This window comes from Apis mellifera, linkage group LG8, assembly GCF_003254395.2.
Source record: "Apis mellifera strain DH4 linkage group LG8, Amel_HAv3.1, whole genome shotgun sequence".
Lineage (NCBI taxonomy): Eukaryota > Metazoa > Arthropoda > Insecta > Hymenoptera > Apidae > Apis > Apis mellifera.
This window is the reverse complement of record NC_037645.1, coordinates 5,541,399-5,561,223: the sequence shown is the minus strand read 5'-3', so window position 1 is coordinate 5,561,223 and position 19,825 is coordinate 5,541,399. Positions and strand designations below refer to the sequence as shown.

The 19,825-nt window shown below is 40.0% G+C and overlaps 1 long non-coding RNA gene across 1 annotated transcript; it reads left to right on the top strand.

Annotated features, from left to right (window-relative positions):
- Window positions 1-12,826: 12,826 nt before the first annotated feature.
- Window positions 12,827-19,118, top strand: LOC102656871. Its single transcript, XR_409135.3, has 2 exons — window positions 12,827-13,280; window positions 13,362-19,118. It is a non-coding gene; the product is annotated as an uncharacterized LOC102656871 (long non-coding RNA).
- Window positions 19,119-19,825: the final 707 nt, after the last annotated feature.

The following is a 19,825-nucleotide window of genomic DNA, read 5'->3' as shown; positions in this document are numbered from 1 at the left end:
AAAAAATAAATCTTAATGAACCAAGCCTATAACAGTATTTTCCAATTCAAGAATCGAAATAACAAAGATTTATTTCATCCAATTTTGTAAATTTTTATCCACGATAGAAATAATAGTTCAGGTTCAAATAATTCTTCATTTCTCGAATCATTTAATATATTAATATTCCATACCAAATATATCTTTTTTTTTTAATTCATAAAAGAATATTCATGTATAATCGAAAATCGAGTACCCATTACTTCGAATAAACAAAAACTCATCATTCCAACAAAAATTCCACCTTATTTTCCCCATAAACTTCCACAATCAAAAATCCTATCTATATTTTATTATACCATATTTATATTTTATTATACCATTATTATATCATATTTTATTATATATCCATTTATAATCATGATGCAACTCGACGCAACAAGAACCGGGATTAATCCCTGATCAGAGGATTAATCCTATGGATCTCGTATCTCGTAGTCGAGCGATCAAGAGGCATATGGGTACGTGCAATTAGCGCGAAGGTGGCTTAGAAGCAGATGCCCTGCGGAACGGCACTGCATTATTCCGTGCCGGGATGGGAAGAACGCGGGAAGCAAAAGGGACGACGAGGGCTTTCGGGTTCACGGTGAAATGCACATCGAACCGACCGCAGTTGGATTGCCAAACCGCCGACTGCAATGCAGCCCTCCTCCTCCCCCCTCCTCCCCATCGTCCATCGACCCCCACCACCCGCGTTAAATCGCGCCGTGCTCGCGCCATGGGAAATTTAATTTCCCAGGTTACGGGTTCTCGGGTCTGTATAACCGAGGCCCGTTGGCTATGATCCGCCCTCGCGCGGATCTGCGGCCTGGACGCGCGAATATTTCGGGGAAACGGGCGGCATCGAGGCCGTGATTCGGTTTCCCTCGAAAAATAATGGGGAGGGGGGATGATGGGGGACAATGGGGCAGCGGCCTGTTCGAAAGCCAAAGCGTGGGTCGTTGCGATCGAGCGAGATGGAAGATTTTATTTTAAGTATTCGTGGCGTGTATATTTGTATCGATGCTGCGAAGAGCGATGGCACTCGATGAAGTGATCGATCACGTGGTTCCTGGTTCTTGGGAAATTCTTCTTACGATCAGTTTTGTGTATCGCTTCACAGTGAAAAGGAGAGGTTTTTGATTAGATTGGATCAGTGGAATAAAATTCTGGAAAGATGGAGAATAGTAATAAAGATCTAACGATTTGTGAAAAAGAGATTTTGGGTAATATAGATTTATATAGTTGAATTATTATGTTTATTTTTTTAATTCGATACTTTTTCAATCTCCTTTTTATATGTTTCATTTTCCTCTCTCCAGGATAATTGGGCGAGTTTATGGATGGATTGAAACGTTGGCAGGAAACAGATTGCAACGCCCTTTTGTATCGGCGGCCTGTAACAAGCAGTGAAACGCGCGTCGAATGTTATGGAGGGTGAATTTGCAAAAGCAACCTGTACATTCCCGTATTGATATCGTTGATAACGCAGGTATCCAGGGTAGCTTTCGCAACCATCCCCGTAGATGGCGGTGAAGGTACATTCGTTAGGGGGTTGGCGATCGATCGTTCGAAACGAAACGTGCGCGTCCGTTTAAATTTCGCGGGTGAAATTTATCCCGCGCGTCGGATTCTAAAATCGATCGATCATAAAAATATTTGCCCGATATCAAACCGATTTAACTTTCTTCGACCTTCTTCTTCGTACAATTTAGAAATAAGCAATTTAAGAAGGAAGAATCGAAACTAATCTCAAAAGTGGTTATCGATTATTCGAAAGTGGCCGACTGTGGGGCTTCGTGTTGAATTAACTGTTGAATCGGCGCCCGGACAATTAGTCCTTTTCGATGAAAACTCGGTGCAGACGCGATGGAAAAATGGTTAATTGAATGAAGCCACCGGAAGAGGGATTAATGAACTTACAGAGGAATTTTATGATCGTGGTGGCCCCCTCCCTCTCCACCTCGCAAAACGAATTAAATTACAATCACCGTAATACCCCTCCTCTCCACTTCCCCTCCCCTTATCGAGTCGATTCTTAATTCAATTGCGAGAAGTAGCTCGGATGAAAAACGAGGAACCCCCTTGCCGCATTAAAATAACCATCTATCCCCTCGCTGGGTCCGCCCTCCCTTCTTCCCCTTCTCGATAATTACGTTCCGCCTGGTGTATTATGCAATACGTTCGCATCATCTCCCTTTCCCTCCTTTCCCCCTCCCGACACACGATGGAATTTCGGCTGGTAATTCGATTTTTGCGACGGGAAGCTCCACAAAAGAGGGGCCTGATGTTTCATATCCGTGATAATTGTTTTAACCTCTTTGATGGAGTGAGCTGCTCTGGAAATTTTCCAATTGGAATTATGGATGGACTTCTTCTTTTTTTTAATTTTTTTTTATGTGAGAAACGTGTTACAGGGAGAAAGGGAGGGAGAGAGGGGACGTTGATCATCCGAATTAATGGAGACCACGTGGAGAAATTTGTTCCGTGTAAAATAAAAAAAAAAAAATAAAAAATTTCACGTGGATGGCATTAGCCCGATTGAATTAAAGTTAAAAGTGAGTAACTTTAAAGGGTGAGCATCGTACGTGACGTCGTCGTGTAATGCAATTTATGCATGAAACATGTGATAATGGATTAAGTTTCTTTGGAAAATTTTCTTTCTTTCTTTCTTTCTTTTTTCCTTTTTTAATTCCACGATGTTCGATTTTTCAAAGGGAAGAAAAGGAAGACGAAAACAATTTTTTCATCTCGCATTTTCGTGAAATGAATTCGCGCAATCGAAAAAAGGCGTTCGTAACATTTGTATGACAGGAGGGAGAGCATGGGGTCAGCAAAGAAAGATTGCTTGGAAATTTAAAACGTCGGGAGGTGCTGTTGTGCGACAGTTGAAGTGCAAACAAATTGCAGAAGAAAGGAGGAAAGAATAGAGTTTAAAAATACAACTTGTAAATTACTACAATCCGTCTGTATTCCGTAAATTGATCTCTGCTCTTCGCGTTGTTATAAATTAATTTCCCTTCATCTTGGAAGAACGGAAAAACCCTTCTCCTTTGAACAAGAAGAGATGTTTTCTCGAATCTGTTGCACCACTGGCACTCGAAAGAATAACTCGAAGAATAATTCAAGTTCAAAGGAGGGAAAAAAAAAATTAAACGATAATAAAAAAAACGTGATATTTTAACAAATCAAATTTTGAATTTCAATTAAACTTGTTAATTCAATCTCTCTCTCTCTCTCTCTCGAAAAATCCATTTATATCTTTATACTTATTTCATTTATCCGAGAAGAAAAAAAAAATGCTCTTTGAATTCCTCCCCGATGTACCTTTTCATTTAATCACTCGTTAAAATTCAATTATCTCTCATTTAACACGATGTGCGCCCGATATAACTCGCAATATGACCGCAAATTTTCACAAAGTTCTACTGTCACGTAGTCCAATTATATTACTAAAAGAAATTCTCAACTTTGAAAACTGCTCGGATCGCTCGATTGTTAACGAGACTTTATCCACCATGAAAAGGAGAAGATGTTTCGATGCGAAGGGGGGAAATGAAAAGTTGGTTTGGCTTAGTTGGAAGTGACGTCAACGATTCGATCCTTTTCGCCAATGGATAAACTAGCCATCGCTCGTGTAACAAAATTGGCCGGGCGGATTCTTGACAGATTGCCCTTCTATTTGGGGGAGGGAGAGGTTCGATATTACGCCTGTATCGAAGGAAGAACAGTTGATGGCCAAAGTTTTTCGTGAGAATCGAGAGAGGGAGGAAGGGAGAAGGCACGTAGGTGACATTCGAACTGAAAATTTGGTGGAAGCGTCAGCAAAGTGTTGGGGTGGAAAGGGGGGAGGATTGAACGCATTGACGTACGGAGTTTAATAATATATTAAATTCGTGTTGTTTGGTAATAACGATATTGGTTGGGCCAGCAAGATGAATTTAATATGATTGTGTTTGAAGGTTGATATATTAATTATATTTGTAATAAGATTGGTATAATTGTCGATTTGATGATGCGATGATATTAATCGAAAATAGAGTTTTGTGGGGAATTGAAATTGGCGGAATAAAATGTATCACATTAGGCGTGTAATTTAGAAAAGATAGGACAAATGCGCGATTATTTATTGGAACAATTTTGTTAATTGGTTGGTAAAATATCGATAGTTCAAATTTAGCAATGAAAATTTAATTAATGCCGTTAATGAAATAACTCATTAATCTAGAATGACAACATTTGGCATACGAAATAGTATAAATAAAATAAATTCAAACATTAATCAAGTTAATTACAAATTGAAGCAATTACGTTAAATATTATATTGATAATTTGAATTTTGTAAAGCGATTAAAATATTATATTATTGATACATATATATAGATAATATTAAGTATTCTATATAGAAAATAAGTAATAAGACGTTCATTCCTATTCTTAGGATAATAGATAGAATATTTAATCTAATAGATATTAATAATCTCGGCAAGAATTTTACTTGATTTTTCGCGCGTAATATTATTAATCTCGAGATTATTTAAAGAAATCGGTTCTCGTTTCTTCTTCAATAATTGATATTATCCGTCAATTTCGAGATTTGAAAAGAATTCCTTGAAATTTCTCTATCGATATTCTTAAAGAATAATTTACACCATTTCTTTCTTAAATTCTTTTCCATCTTTTTTAATCCCATAATAATTTATTATCGATATTTATATACAAATGTTTACAATTCCAACAATTTCTCACGTGATTACGAAGTATAAAACCAAAGAAAAAGAATTTGAAAAGCAACGTGGAAAAATAAAGTCTAAATCTATCGATAAAAATGTAAAAGAAAAAATTAAAAAGAGCACTTTCGAAATATTCTCACGAATAAAAGGTAAAAAGAAGATTTTACAGTTAAAAAAAAAAAAAAAAGATTTGTGAACAAATGAAAATGAAAATGAAAAAGTGAGAGTAGCAGTTTCAAAGCTTCAAAGTTTGGAAAAAATTAAAAAAAATAGAAATAAAAATGAAACTTGCCTCGAAGAAAATAAACTAAAGTGTAAAAAAAAAAAAGAAAAAAGAAGGAAAGAAATAGAGGTATTTGAAAAGCATTGAACAAAGTTCCACTTGATGCCGCGTATAATAGGTTTAGAAATCACTAATGCATGATTGTTAGAGGGAACAAAGCTAAAGTACCTATAGAAAACGTGATACGAGCGAGTATATCAACAACAAAACCCCCAGTAAACAGTTGAATGCTTTCCAGATATGTGACAATGAAAGTTACGAACCAAATAATTCGATATTCGAGTATGATTCTCTTGATCGACAACTCGTTGGAACAAATGTATTTGAAAATTTCAATAGCGCAAACAGTTTCTTAACTGCAGAAAAAAATTTTACTAAAAACCCTATTCGAAATCAAACAACGATATTCCATTATGAATATTGACTTGATTTATTTTTTATTTCTTTCTTTATTCGAAAGATCTCGTTCATGATTCTTTTACGAAATAATTCAAAATCTGTAACAAAATTTTTTTATACGTTTTTACAAAATATCAACAAGTCGTTGTTCCTAAAAAAATCACCATTTTCGTGTTACTCATTTCAGCAAATTAAAGTTACACGCAGACAAAACGGAATCTCTCCCCCTTTCTCTTTCTTCCATTTATTACATATTTGAGCTTCGAGAATGTATAGTACACGTAAGCTCCTTAATTGGAGCTATCATTTTAAACGAATAATGGAAATGTCACGGAGAAAAGGATACGATATGAGTAAGCACCTTGACTATCTGCTAATAGACGTGTAACACGAAACGAAGAATAACGCGAAATCGAGAAGAGAGATATATATTGAAGAGAAAAGAAACAAAGAAATAGATTACATTTACCATAAATTTGCAAATTTCAAACGAAAATCACATACATACGTAGAGGAAAATTTCAAAGGAGTTCGAACGAACAAAGACCCCCCAAGAACTTGTTCCATTAATTGCCGAGAGCCGGTCGCTTGGTTAAAATTAAAGAAGCATTAAAAATCCAGAGTTGGCTAGGGCCAAATGCACACACACACACACATACATACACGCGCGCGAGGATAACGTAACGTGTCTGGCCGAATACCATCTATGCCCGCTGGTGCCTTACATTCTTTCGAAATGCATTTGGAACGTGACCAGTATCAAATTGCTGGACACGAAGGTGCTTGAATCACAGCCTCGCGGCACGAACCTCCGCCATTGTGAGCGATGCGGAACGAGGGAAGATCCTTCACGAAGGAAAGGGAAATTAATGCCAATCATTATCACGTATTCTCGAGATGCGAAACGCACAGACGTGGAGGAACACATCGATCGGGTTAAGAATCTTCATACGAAAAAAAAATATATTTCTAATCACAATATCGATCGTGCATAGCAATCCCTCGACGAGGGTAATTTACAAGATTTTTTTGAATAAATATATTCAACGAGATGAGAATCGTAGAAACGATTTTTATTTTTTTTCCAAATCGATTCGAAATACGTCGTTCATTTTGCTTCGCGAATTTTTCTTTCTTTTTTTTTCCTTTCCATCCAGTTTTAGAATTACGGTCAGAGTTTGAGAAACATCCCGTACAATGTTCCGTTAACACACTGGTTGGTTTGGACATTCGGATATTCCGCAGTTTCGCCGAGATTGTTGACGTGTAATGAAGCCGGAAACAGGAAGCCGGGGGGAGAACGACGTCATCTTGGAACGGAACATTTTGTCTCCATCTCGAGATTGACGTTATTCCCGCGGCACGGGCTTAAAACTGGGCCACCGTGATATGTCCATTACTTATTCCATAAGTAGCTTAGAAGCAGAGATGCGGTGGGTTTGACGTGAAACTTAAAATTTTGTTAGTAACCGGCGCTTCCATCAACTTTGATGCGCGGCCATCTTATCGTTTTACCGAAACTTTTAACCCCTCGCAGACATCTTTCGAATTAAGTCCGTGCCTGGATAGAAGAAATCTTTTCCCTGACCCTTACTTTACGATTTTCTTCCTCATCCACCAAACTTTCTCATTCAAAAAGGGAAAAAAAATATGAATGAAATAATATCGTTAATAAAAAAAAAATATTCGAGGATGAGACAGAACTTTCTTTCTTTTTTATTTAATTTCTTTTACAATCATTAGAATATTCTCAAATTAAGAATTAGTCAAGAATCGGAATACTTCAAGCAGAAGCTGTGAACTGTAACTACAATTCCTGTATCAATCATATCATAACTTCCTAAATCGAGAGATTTCCAAAGGAAAAGAATCACATTTCAGTCCACGACTTTAATAGCCGTAATTAAGACGCTAGTCTTATTCTTCTTTTCGAAATACTTTTGCAGACAGGGTTTTTCGCTTGTAAGGGGAAACGATAAGCCGCGAATCCCCCCTCTTGCTGTTCTTCTGAAGATAAGAAGAACAGAGGCGAACAATGGGTGGAAAAGAAGACGATTGGAGAAAGAAAGCCAGCCATTCTCTCGATTACTCGTTGCGTCAGCGTGACATTTAATCTCGCGCTGAGAGCTATTGACATTTCGATGGCCGACCTGCCACCGAGGGAGATGGTTGAACGAGGGAGGGAGGGAGGGGAGGGGAGGAAGGTATCTGGTATTTGCGTTTCCGGCTCTCGTCCCGCGGCCGGCGGGGGAGGGACACGCGCGCGCAACAATGAATCGCGTGAATCACTTCCGAGTATTTAATTATTCAGCTCACGTGTTGGCAAACAGGGGCGGCCGGTTTACAGCAATCTCGTCGATCGTTTTTCACCGTGGCCTGGATGGATTTATCCGTTTTCGCAGGTATCAATTGGCCACGAGAGGAGAGGAGGGGGAGAGAAGAGGAGAGGTTTGGTTACGCTGTGTTATTGTTCGATTTCACGCCCGACAGAGAAATTATGCCCCCGATTTGATGAAATATGCCAGCCACGATCGAGCCCTCCTTCGAACGCCACGTTTATTTCGGTGGAAAGAATCGGTGGGGGTGGATAATTCGATCGATGCTCTCGCACGTTTTCGGGTATTATAACGAGATGGTAAAATCGAGAAGTGAAGGACAAATAGGTGTAATGGGTTCAATGGTTCAATGGTGGTGGTTAATGTGACATATCTGGAAACTGGAGAAAGGATGAAGGAGGAGGAAGGGTGGTGGTGAGATCGAAGCATCGATGTGTATCACATTTTAGGATTAAATTGCGTAGATGATAATGAAGAGATGGAAGAAGAGTTGGAAAAATGTTTGTCGATCTTTCAAAGTTGCCTTGTTAGTGAGATAATTAACTCTATTATTTTTTCTATTGTAATAAATCACCACGAATTCCCTTTCTCTTTTTAAATCCAAATAATTACCGTATCGAATATAAAACTGACTAAAAATCTACCATTACTGATCTGATCGTCCTTCACTTCTCGACTCGTATTTTACAATCTCGTTATAATACCCGAGCTTCGAGTATTATACATTAACATTACGAGGAATTTTTTCCAGAGAGAAAGAGAGGACATCTCGTCTCGAGAAAATCTCGAGGAAAAAGGAGAAGAAGAAAGAAAGGATCTTTCATCTTGAGAAATTTCCTCTTCAGAAACGTCTCGCTCGTAGATAAAACGGGAAGAGGAGAGGGGAAAAAAAAAAAAAAAGAAAAGAACTCGTTTGGACACGGAGACACGGAGTGAAAATCAGGGTGAAACGGGCCAGGAACGAGGTCTTTTCCCCGCCGATCTTCCAATCCCGCCGTACCTTTCATCGATGGAGGAACGTGCAACGCGTAGCTACAGGTTCCCGATTAATCGGAGCGTCGAGCAAATACTCCCTCGGGTGCTCTTTCGTACGCTCTTTCGCCGAGTGTATTCCGCGATCCAGTATAAAATGTCGGGTTTCACGAGCCTCGAGCACGACCTTCCCTTCCTCGCCATGTCGTCCTCCTTTCATTTCTTCCTACGAGATGGGGTTGCACCTTCTTGCCCAGATCTCACCCCATCCCCATTCGTTCCTGCGAATTTCGAATATTTCGAAATTAATAGGGGGAGAAAAAATGGGCGACCGAATCTCGACGAGCATCTCTCTTTCTCTCTCGAGGAGGATCTCTCTTTCTCGAGGAGGATCTCTCTTTCTCGAGGAGGATGTCTCTTTTTCGAGGAGGCCGCAGCTCGGGAGAATGGAGATTTCGCAACGCCCCCGCGAGTGGCGTAATTTCACAAGACGGAGAGACCTCGTGATTAAGTTTCGGTACGATCGGAATCCGGGCAGGAATCTCGTCTCGTATCTCGCGTAAATACCGTTCCGTTTCGATTTTAAATTCCCGGATCGGATTCTCTTCCTTTCTCTTTCTTTCATTTATCCCGTGCATGGAAATATTTCTTTGAAAGAAGAATGTAACTATTCTTGAACACAACGTAACTATACACGGTGGTTATTTTATTATTAGAGGTACGTGATTGAAATTTGGAAATTTTAAAATTCAAACACCTCGTCGAGTTTGAAAGGCTCGCTCTAAGGCGATCGGGTATCTCATCGCTATTAAAATATCTTCAATGGTACTTCCCAATCCGGACGAGCTCCCAAAGAAAATTCCAAGGATTCTAGAATTCCCTATCTCCTTTGACGCTGTAAAGTTCACCGGGTTCGAGCAACTCTGCACACGGATGTTTACCATAAATTAAATTAAACCTTGATAACCGCGCGATTCTCGCAATTAGGATCGCATTCCAGACCAAAGTGCCTTAATAAATGTGCAATTCATTCTCATAGGATTTCTCTCGAACCGGCTTCTCACCGATATATCGTTATAGACTTCTGGTTTGATATATCAGATGAACCGAAGACGCACGAAAAGAAGATAGAAAAGGAAAAAGTGAAAAACTCGTGCAGGTTTTTATCAGACGTCGTTTTCTATCCCTGTTTCCTGTTTCTCTCGATGGACTCGAGGAATAAGCATCCATAGGTGAGCCACTCGAATTATCTCATAAGAGTTTGCAGACGAACCTCTAACACTCGATGTTTTTTCTTTTCTATTATCCCTTTCTCTCCCCTCTATCGTCAAAAGATAAGATATGCAATCTATTGAAAATGTTTAAATTTCATCTCGAATCGATAACGATAAAGTAAAAGAAGGAAAAAATATAATAATACAAATTTGACGTACAAAATCTTTAATTCATCAATAATTCATTACTCAACTCGTCGTTACTTTCAACGAATTAAACCTAACCTAAAATTTTTAAAATATACACAAACGTTTCTATCCCTATTATACACGTGTGCACCCATCACTATTACTGTCTCCAGATAATTTTCGTCTGAGAGGGGGAAGAAATTGGCGGGCAAACACGATACAACACCGCAGACACGTTATCCTCCATTTCATTGATGCTCTCTCGGCGTTATTACCCCCTCCCCTTTCAACCGGTGGCTCATTGAGCGCCTCATTCGGAAGCTTCCGGTGTGTGGCGCACACGCGTGCCTTCGCCCGTCTCCCCCGTGCCTTTCATTAACGGTGAAAAGCATCCGTGGAGGTTCATTCCGCAATTACTCTCTTAGAACGGTAAGTGCTCGCTGCAATAACGAGTGCTTACCCCGTATACGCGGCAAAAAGCAAAGTTCAGTTTCGGGGAGAAGACGGCGTCTTTGAGACGAGGCGAGGATGAGGATAAGGGAAAGGAAGAATACGATTTTTCTTCGGCTTTCACGTGCCGCCCCCTTCAAGAGGAATCGATGTCTGTGCCTATCGAAAAACCTGGCGAATCCACGTTTCCAAAAATGCTCAGATGCTTCTCCCCTTCTCCCTTTGTTTCGTTTGGATCGGATACCAAGGCTCCAAGCTTTCACAGATTGGACGCACAGGACTTTCTTTTCATTACTTTAACGAGGTAATCGATAGAGAGGGGATATTTTCGATGTAGCTCGTTATTTGAAAGACACGTAATTGCATCGATTTCTATATCGGGTCGTAAATCGAAATGAAAATGTTGCTGGAATATGCTGTTATGTGACTAATGATGTTGCATTGCAGGGACGAAAACAAGTGGAAGATAGAGAGGGATCAATGAGGAAAAATTGGAGGATAAGAATTCGTGTAAGAATTCCATTTGAACGTATTAAATTAACAGTTGAATTGGTATTCAATTTAAACTGGATAGATTTTGAATCGTGAGTTGGTAAGCCTCCCTTTATAACGTCTAATATATTTTTGTAAATAGAATTTTGAAATTTTCGTTTATTAAAACCGACGAATTCTTAAATAAAATTCCTTCAGATAATCATAGGGCTTTAAATGTGGAAGCTGTGGAAACGAAGAATTAAGGATGAAAGTTGAAACGGGTCGTTTGGGCGAGCGAGTTTTTAGGGTCAGAGATACTTCCCCTCGAACGGTTCCCGAAAGAATGGTAATTGAGCCAGCCTTTAATTTTCACGGCCTTTATAAACCTTACAGACCATTCGTTTTAATCGGAGGTCAAAAGGTCAAAAGTTTTTGATTTCGTTCAATCATGTGTATTGAAGAACGGGTCTCGCTTTCATCTTCCTTGAGCTCCAAACGAATATTGGACAGGATACCTTCGAAACATTTAAAGCGTCATCGATGTTACCACGAGCGCCATCTTTAACGACTCCAGAAAAAAAATAATCGACCGGAGGAGATTTTTCAACAATATTTTTACGCGTGGTTAACCATCGATTCTTCCCCTTCTTCTCTCCTTTTCCAAAAGAAACCGCGAGAGAGTGGTTCCGTTTCTTTTCCAAGGTGGTGTGGAGGGTGAACAAACACAGGGAGGGGTGGTGAAAAGGGAGCTGTTTTCTCTCTCTCCGATGATAGAAGGGGATCGGCGGGACACGTGTCACGGAAAATCGCGAGTTTATAGATTTCATGGCCTTCCCTTCCTTTCCCTTCCCTTGAACCGAACTTTCAGAAACTTGGAGTACGTATTCCCATCTTTTTCGCACGATCGAAGCGCAGAAGGCAGAAGTTGGAGAGCGGTTCTTTCCATTCGCGAGATTTCCATGGCCTTTGAGTTCGTCTCGCCTCGTAATCTCGCACAGTAGTTTTCCATTTCCCCAAGGTTTCCAACCTCATCGAGCTGTTCCGTTCATATTTCTCTCTCTCTCTCTGTTTCTCTCTCTCTCGTCGTTTATCAGTTACTTCAAACTTCCTCTTCTTGTTAATCTTTTTTCACAATTATTTAGAATTATTTGGCGTCTTCGAGTTCTGCTCGAGGAGGAGGAAGAAGAAGAGATTAAATTATTTTATATTGCAAGAAACAATGAATCTTGTAGTTGGTAAGGTAATGGTATTGTTAGGGAGAATTGGCTAAATAGAGTGAAATTCAAATTTCTCGAAAATAAAGAAATATTTAATCTCTTATTTTTTTAGAAAAAGACTTTAGGATTTTTCTCGACAACGTTTCGTTGAATTTTTACGAGTAATTTTTATTGGTATGTGTCTGCCGATTTCTTTTTCCTCTTTATCTCAAAGTTTCACTCTCCTCAAATCACGACACTATATTTCCAAACCCATTCTCCTAGAATTACAATCTTACATTACATATCGCAACACCACGATTATTTTAAAAAAATTATTCAAAAATATTTATCCTAAAGGAAGAAGAAGTAGAACTTTTATCCAAATTGTTGAATTTTACGAGAAATTCGATTTCCCTTAGAATTTTAATTTGAAATCCTATAAAATCTTCGACAAATATTCCCGTCATTTTTGCATTCACATCAATTCTAAATTTTCTGGATACAATACAGAGAGAATTAATTCGACAATTAAACGTTAAAAGAGAATTTTCAATCTATTCTCAACTTTCCGAACCCTGTTAATTTTCCCCACACGACGACAAATGCGTTATTACAAATCGACGATTATTATTTCGACGACGGTCGGGATGATCAATCCTCGAAACGGATTCATCAACGGATTTCCATCCCGTCCCCGTCCGGTTTATCTTATCCCCGTAACTGGTTGGAGAAGGGGGGGACGAGGAGCGGAACGCGCGGCGGAAATATACGAAGTTTGACGTTCGCTAATGGCTCGGCTGAAACGAAGTCCCATCGCTCTCGATAACGCCTCGCGCCTCGCGTATCATACCTAGTCTCGAAGAATCTGTCGAGATACCTCGACGCAAGTGTTAAGCAAGAGCGCGGTGGAAACCACGACGTTGGAGGAGCTGCTTGGGCCCTGTACACCCGGAAGCTGTACGTGAGGAACGACTGCTGATTTCGTAGACGGGATTCAATTAGCAGAGCACGCGGTAACGAGTTTCCCTTCTTGTCGCTCGAGAAAATCTAAAGAGAGGAAGGAAGCCGTTTATCCTGGAATTTTCTTGTTCCAGGTTGCCTTGCGGGGAACCGATGGTCGTTCGAGGCAAAATTTTTCGAAATTAATTCGTTCAGAGGGAGAGAGAAAGAGTGTGTGTGTATGTATGTATGTGTGTGTGTTTGTGCGTTATTCAAGAGGATCGAGGGTTATGGCGAAATTTTACGTATGTAAGAAAGTTTACTTGATTCTTCTTTAATTTTAACCTCGACACAATAATTATTGTAATCTCGGGTTTCAAATTAATTTGAAGAATTCCTTTGATACATCGCCTATCGAGATACGTTTAGACCAGTATAATTAAATTACGCGTAATTTGAACGTAGGACATTTTGTTATATCGAAAGTTTAATCTCGTTTCGTGAAAGTTTAGTTGATTCTTCTTAAGTTTTAACCTCGAGACAACAATTATTGCAATCTCGGGTTTCAAATTAATTTTAAAAACTCCTTTGATATATCGTCTATCGAGGAACCACGTTTAGACGACCAGTATAATTAAATTACGCGTAATTTGAACGTAGGATATTTTGTTATATGGAAAGTTTAACCTCGTTCCGTGTTCGCGGAAATTTTACCTCGAACGTAAACAACAATCTGTTCGTCTAATCGCGTAAAAACGCGATGACTCATTTCGCTCGCTCATCTGTTCAGATAATAACATCTCGAAAGAACGTGTTTATAAACGAGTCGGAGGAGAGGTTCGAGGAGGTTGATCATTTCGAACGAAGCGTTTCTTTCTTCCGAGATTCCAAGAGGGGGGGAAGAAGAACGACAAGCAAAGATATCCGATTTCAAAGAAAGGGAGGGGTGCTCTCGCGTTGTTTAATCCGGCGGCACGAAAATTAACAAGCGGATGAAAGGGCTCGGGCGAGAATTGAATCGATATCACACGGCGGATTGCGCCGAGCGAGCGAGCGAGCGAAGCGGCTAAACGACTGTCAAAGGCTTGCTTTTGCGAACAGATTGCACGTAACGTATTTTATCAAAGAGTTTGCATCACCTTTTGTCTCCATTTGCAGCCGACGCCCGAAAATATTCACTACCTACTTTGCATTCAATATCGCCGCTGATAATGCGAAGGTGCGCGTCTCCCTCGTCGACATTAATCAATATTCACCACGTTTTTCCGTTTTTGCTTCTCCTCCTTCGTTTTTCTCTTTCTCTTCCTTTTCCTTTTTTTTTTTTTTTTGCCTTCCCCCTCCTCTCTCCCGTTCTCTTCCGGCGTCGTTTTAATGGACCCCGGAGCTGCAGCTCCCAGGTAAATTATTCACGCTATTCTTAAACGTTGTTTCCTTTCCCCTCCCCCCTCCCCTCGAACGTTATTAAGCTTCCCCGTGTGTACTCGCGATTCTTAACTTCGTTCCTAAGACTCTGCCCACAACCGACCTCCTCTTCCTCCGTTTAAGATTCAAATTGCGAATATATAAAGACCGTCTTCTTTATCCACCTACCTGTGATTACGGCCGATATTTAACGTTCTTGGCCTAAATAAACGTCGAAATCAAATACGTACGTTTAGAAATTCCACAAATCAAATACGTGCTTTTAGAAATTCCAGAAATCAAATACGTGCGTTTAGAAATTCCACAAATCAAATACGTGCGTTTAGAAATTCCAGAAATCAAATACGTGCGTTTAGAAATTCCAGAAATCAAATACGTGCGTTTAGAAATTCCAGAAATCAAATACGTGCGTTTAGAAATTCCCGAAATCAAATACGTGCGTTTAGAAATTCCAGAAATCAAATACGTGCGTTTAGAAATTCCAGAAATCAAATACGTGCGTTTAGAAATTCCAGAAATCAAATACGTGCGTTTAGAAATTCCAGAAATCAAATACGTGCGTTTAGAAATTCCAGAAATCAAATACGTGCGTTTAGAAATTCCAGAAATCAAATACGTGCGTTTAGAAATTCCAGAAATCAAATACGTGCGTTTAGAAATTCCCGAAATCAAATACGTGCGTTTAGAAATTCCAGTATATGCGAATATATCAAAGGATCTATTCAAGGGATTCTCTCGATTCTAAGAAAAATTGTTGCGCTAGTTTTTCATTAATCGTATCGTATTATAATTAAAAAGGAAAAAGGGGGAGGGGGAAAGATTCTCTGAGGAAGAACGTTTATTAATAACGTTTTATTAAGATTGCAGGAAAAACTTTGCAGATTCAGGAAATTGATGGGATAATTATCATCACCGTCGATCCGACATATGTCGGAGGATTCTCTCCTTAACAATCCCCTCTCGAAAAATTAACTCCTCCCGGCCAAACTTTGTCCCTTGGAACGGAAACATAGCGCAATAGTTGAGAAATTTGCCGGCCTCTCGTGTTACACCCTCGTATTCCCCCTGTAATCTCGGGCTTCCGGGGGCCGGGTAAATGAAGGAAACTTTCTCAATTAAAACCGCGTGTCCGCCGGTGTCGATTCCCTTCTGCCGGCTAATTAAAAGGAAAACAAAAATCTTCCGGCCATTCGATCGCCTCGTATTGTTTCGGCTTCCACCCCTGCCACTCCCTCCCACCCCGGCTGAAAACTTCCGGGGACGGATCTCGAATTAATCTCGACGAAGCGACTCCCTGGCTTCCTCCCCTTTTTTTCTCCTCCCTCGTCTTTCTTTTTCCTCTTCTCTTTTCTTCCTCTTTTCTTTCTCTCTCTCTCTCTCTCGTCCATCGGTATCCAAGAAGAAGAAGAAGAAGAAGAAGAAGAAGTTTGGACGAGCATCGAGTTGCGAGAAGGGAGGTCGGTTTCGGGAGAATAAAGATCCGCGTGAAGGGTGGATCGTCGCGCGAAGAGGCAGGCCACTACAACTTTAACCAGCAGTTGTGGAGAAAAAGAATCGAGGACGTCGTAGCTATTGTCGGTTATCGCGACGAGAGAGAGGGACGGATGAGAGAAACGAGAGGGAAGGGGAAACGGTGTGCAAACGGCGGGAGATCGGTTTGTGAACTCTCTTCGACAACGTAGCTCCTCCAAAGCTACGTGTGTTCCTCTGTCGCCACGGGGAAAGGGACGTTGAATTCATCGGTGTTCGTGGAGTTTTCGAGAAAGCTACCCCTTCCAGTATAAGGTGAATAACGTAACCTTTAAATAGAATTCTAGAAGTTGTGTATGTAGATTCTTCTTCAGAGAATGGGTACAATTTCAATCCTTACTAACGTTATTTTACACTCTTTCTCTTGAATTAATGTAATCAGAGAGCAAGTAAATACAGTTAAATGTATATCTGTATGAAGAACTGAACTAAACGTGTTGCGAGAGATCTTTTCAAGATATTTAAAAAAAAAAATTACGACTAACGTATCGTTCGTACAAATATATTAATTTTAATCGACAAAATTCGTGGCCAAAAAATTTCCGATTATAATAAATTCAACAACTGTATTCACCTGTTTATCATATATCCACAGCGCGGTAAACGAAAGCAAATATTGATGCTTCCGTTATCTCCTATCATATTTCACACGACAGATTCGATGCTCGACCGTCCGTCATGCGTAACGGTGCCAGGCAACAATAAAAAAGAAAGAAGAGAAAAAAAAAGAGGAGCGAGGGACGAAAAAAAAGAACACATCTCGATGATCGAAACCATTTTGCGTTTCGAAATCAGTTCAATTTCGAACGTGTTTTACGAGCGTGGCCTCGCGTAAGATCAATTGAAAAAAGCTACAGATTAACGGGGTCAGCCTTGATACAGATGGAGGAGGAAGGGAAATCCGTTTTCATCGTCAACGCTGTCAATGAAATAGACTTGTTCGATTGATCCTTTTCCCTCCACTTGCAAAATGGACCCAAATCTCTATTGATAACTTGGAGAATCGAGACGATAATTGGCCGTGTTTATTCTTTATTCCCTCTATTTCGATCCGAATTCATTATTTAAGGAGAGGAATTAAGTGTCAAACGTCAGTTATTTTATCGGGTAGATGTCGCGATAATTTATTTGTAGCCGAGTTTCGCGACGATAATCGGTACTAGTAGCATGATTTATCGGTTAATTATAGCGAGGAAGAAATTTCGTTTCGAGAAATTGGATTAATTTAGACGAGACGGATTATAGAGAGTTTCTTTATCTCTCAATTGTTCCGATGAATCATATTATACATATATATATATAGCAGCACGAAATAAGCGAAATTCCAATATAATTCCGAAATAAGATTGTATCGATTATTTTGCGACGATTTTTACATTTTTAATTTCTGAAAAATGAACGAATTCAAACGTTACTTTGCTAAATTATTCGGAAATTTCAATCTACCGCTCCACCGTTTCCGAAAACTTTTTAAACTCAATTTATTTCGCCATTTATCGAAATTGGCAAAATATACAAAATAAACCCGATCTAAATTTTCAAGTATCTCGATTAAATCTAATTGGAGGTATTGCTCAATGTCTAAACTACCCCAGTGAAAAACCGGTTATAAGTGATCGGCCCCTCCTCATCGGGAAAACGGATTTCGGTCCGAATCCGAAAGACTCGTCTATCTTATGCAAAGTATCGGCCTCTCCCGAATTCAATGACGCAATAACGGCGGTTAAAGGAATCGGCGCGCCCTCCGTCTGGCCGTTGGTCCACTTAGCAAGTTATTAAAGGGAGAAAAGCCGGCCGTCAGAGTTTCCGATCCGGTCGATCGGGTCGAAATTCGGATCCTCCCCCACTGATTTATATTCGCGGGAACGAAAGTATGCGAAAGGATCTCTCTCTCTCTCTTCCTTCGCTGTCGATCGATCGAAAGGCGAGAACGATGGTTAAGTGCTTCCGGGGAAACTTTCCTTGAGATGCAAATCGCAATGCGCCCCGCCACTCAAGAAGACACGGCCGGCCAAGTTAAATTGCCGACCCAGAGAGAGGGGAGGGGGAGAGAGATAGATAGAGAGGGAGAGAGAGAGATTTCGATTGAAACCGTCGTCTAATGAACTGTAATTGTCGCGGGCCCGGAAATCAATGACCGGATTGCCAATCACTCGGGACGGGGTTGCTGCTGCACAGCATCGATTCCTTCTTCGGTGTGGTAATGCACTCTTCTCTCCCTTTTAAATACTGATCCCGCTCTCTATTATCGCTTTCTGTTCCTCGACAACGAACAACTTAATCATCTTCTATTCTATCGTATTCCTTGTTATTTGATGCTGGATACGCGTAATAGCGTGTACACAGTTCCGAGTTCCTTTAATTTATCGTGATTAAGCTTTGCTACGATTAACCTTTGCTATATATATTGTTCACGGTAATTAACACTCGACACAATGCTCTCTCCCTCCCTGAACACGTGAATTGAATAAGTGTGCAACGAAATTGAGCGTATTTAATTAGGTTCCTGGATTTAAAGATATAAATTAATCCACACTTTGCATCCATAAACAATTGTTTAATTTTTACACGAATCTTGATCTTTTTATTCAGAGGAATAGATCGTGAATTGATTTGAAAATATATATGATTGTACATTTAATAAAGAAAATAAGGAATAAGCTTTTATTCGCAAAATTTAAAACTTAATATTCAAAATTATTAAATTAATAATCCGACGAAAGTTTTTAAATTTAGATTTAGACTGAACTTATTTAATAAAAAAAATCGTAGATAGTGTGGCCAACGAACACGAACTTATTAATTTCCATATTGCGAAAGATCAATATCTACAATCATATATTTTTCACATCTTTCTCGAAAAATCGAATATGACGAATGTTTTCAACCTTGACTCATCCTCGCGAAATACGTGCGTAAATAATGTAAATTGGGGAGGGGGAAATAAAACAATTATGAAAGTTGCGCTGTATATTTAATTCCTCTTATCTACGGGCTCGCAAGCAAGCCGGGAATCAAGACGCGTATGGGGGTATTCGAGGATAGTTTGCGCTAACAGGGGCTCGTTTCGTTGAAAGTAAGCCTCAACCCCGGCACTGCTTTAGATCGTTTGCCCAGGTTACCCTACACTTCCTTGGGAATTGTCCGACAGGATGGTATCCGACGATCGTGCACCGCTTTGGCTACCATTCCGGAGGCAAGGGTTGCGGGGGAACCGTCGTTCATTTCCAGCCAAAGGGATTTACTCTCTCCGCGCGTGTAAATTTTCCACCCCGAAATTCCTTCCCCCGAAATTGTGCGTATATCATCGCGGAGATACACCTCGATGATGTAATTCGTCGAAAATATCACGAGGGAGGGATGTAAATAAATAAATTTTCTCGCGCTCTGAGATTTGAGTCATCGTGTGAAAAAAGAATAGTATAAAAATTTTCCTCGTAATTTCCAGTTGTGAATGGTATTATCATCCGTGTCCAGAATTCCAGAAATGAAAATTCATTTGATAAAAGATATCGAGATATCTTGAATTTCAATCGCGACGATTGATTAAAAGTAAGAATCGTTGGGGAACGAAGGGAGGAAGCAGCGGTTGGAACTCGTGTGTCGCGAAATCGGGGGATGCTTTCACGGGGAACGATCGAGCGTAGTGGTGCGAGACTGCACATTG